Genomic DNA, 2,315 nt, shown 5'->3' with positions numbered 1-2,315 from the left:
AGGTACAGTGGAAGGACAGAGTGAAACAGGGCGGTCCTCGGGGGTTGGAGCTACACAGCAGCTGCAACAACGGGCTCAATTGTAAGGACGGCACAGGACTGGGCAGGGTGATTTTGTCATGCATCGGAAGCTGTGGTTCAGAACTAACCCGATGGCCCCTAATAACTTCCCCCTACCACCCCCGCCCCCAATATATTGAATTCACCATTAGAGAACAGTGAATGCCATGGTATGTGAATTCTGTCTCATGGAACTAGCAAAGCAATGAAATGCAGAGAAAATGGAACAGACGAATGTGGATGAGAACCACCCAGGACTAGACACCTGGAGAATTGCAATGTCAAGGAGGCAGGCAGGTGACAGGGAGCCCCAGAGATAAAAGTGTGTGTATCAGGCTTGGGTAAGGAGGACAAGGACTATTTTGAGCAGTGGTCCTTAAGTTGAGAGCTCACATCATGGGGCCAAACTGTCCCTGTGCCCCTCTTGTGTGTTTATTTGCTCCTGTAGTTCAGATGCCAGGCCTGCTGATACCACGGACTCAAAATAGAGCCTTGGGCGCACTTGCACCACTTCACTCTGCTCAGAAGCAGGTCTCTGCAGACATGGTGGGTCTGCAGCACCCGGAGGTCAGGAGGAGGCAGTGTGAGGCGGCTCCCGTACCACAGGGTCGGTGATGGAGGAAGTCGTTGTTCGCTCTGCTGGGCGTGAAAAAAGAATCGCATGTGTAACTTCTGTTGGCAGCCACTTCTGGGAGATATTAATGCCAAATTAATGTAGAAATTAAACTCTAAACACCTGGATATTAATGAATGATTAGTGGAGGATTTACATGTATTGGCAGTTTTTGTCTAAACGTAGTTTATCTTCTGGCTCCAAAGTCTTGAAGGCTTTAGTCAATAGGGAAAGAAAGCGCTTGCAGCTTTTTTGAACAAGGATTCAAACTAAGATTAACCCCAAAGCACTTTGTCTTATTTCAGGTTCTCTTAGGGAAAAAAAAGGCTGGGGGATGGGGAACCCCACAAGAAATACAGGATATGTGTCAGCTTAAGAGTTCATTCTATAGCCTGATCACATATACATACAAGGCCCCATAAGGCGTTTGTTGTTGTTTGCTGTTTTAAAGGGAAGCAGCTCTCCTTTGGTTCATTTGGTACCCCTAGGGGTCTTAAAACCCCAACTCCAGACTCTTGCGAGCACTGGGCTGTAAGCCAGGATACAGGCAGACCAGGGCGATGGCCTGGCCCTGGGCGTGGCCTCTCAGGCTTTATCTGGGAGAGGCAGCAGGCAGGTGGGGGCACATTCTGTTGCCTCCTAGCTGGCTGCTTCTCCCTCCACCCCCCTCCACGCCCCCTCAGCCACATCCACTGCCAGCTGTTCCTTCATCCGCTCAAGCTGCCCCAGCCTCCGCGGCAGCACAAGGATATGCTCGTGTTTGTTTCCTAACAGTTTTTTTAAAAATCATTTTATTAGGGGCTCGTACAACTCTTATCACAATCCATACACACATCAATTGTGTCAAGCTATTCGTACATATGTTGCCATCATCATTCTCCAAACACCGGCTTTCCACTTTATTAGCATACAATTCACATATAATTCAAGAGTTCGATTACATCAAGAAGAATTTTCTAAAAGAATCAGTTTTAGAATAATTTCTTCAACCCTGTGCTCATCATTATTAGCTCCCCATTTCCCCCAACTTCCCCTGTCATAGCCCCAAGGAACCATTAATCTGATTCCTGCCTCTATAGATTTATGCCTCCCGGATTTCACATACAGAAAAACAAGCAAATATCAAAGAGACTAACAAGAATGGTGTTCATACAACATCCAAATCACTGAACATCCTATTTCCCAGGATGCACTGTGGGCATGAAGCAGCACATATCTGTACAGGAAGGTAAGTAAAAAGTATTGCTACAAAATCTTAGAAATATTGGCTGTTACACAAAATATCAAAATGTGCGGCAGTTGTCTCGTGACCACTCCTCCATCTCGGTCTGTCCACTTCTGCAGGAGATGCTCCCATCTCGCTCGTCCTTCCCCAGCAAAGTCTGTGCTCCTTGATGTCCTTCACGCAAGACGGAAGTTTGGGCATCTGAAAGGGACGTCTAGTCCCTTCAAATGTTCTTTAACTTTGGGGAGGAAAAAGGAAGTGTGAAGGGGAAGGGTCAGGTCTCTCTGGTGAATGGGGTTAAGTTCTTTTATGATGGTGCCTACTGTCATTAATGAATGGGGTGTATGTTAGACAGGGTGCTCTAGAGAAACAAAACCAGGACACTAATAATTTCATATACAGTGAACCCTCGCCACTT

This window comes from Echinops telfairi, unplaced genomic scaffold (assembly GCF_000313985.2).
Source record: "Echinops telfairi isolate 266 unplaced genomic scaffold, ASM31398v2 ScPeMD7_3533;HRSCAF=4204_0, whole genome shotgun sequence".
NCBI lineage: Eukaryota > Metazoa > Chordata > Mammalia > Afrosoricida > Tenrecidae > Echinops > Echinops telfairi.
This window is presented reverse-complemented; position numbering follows the sequence as displayed.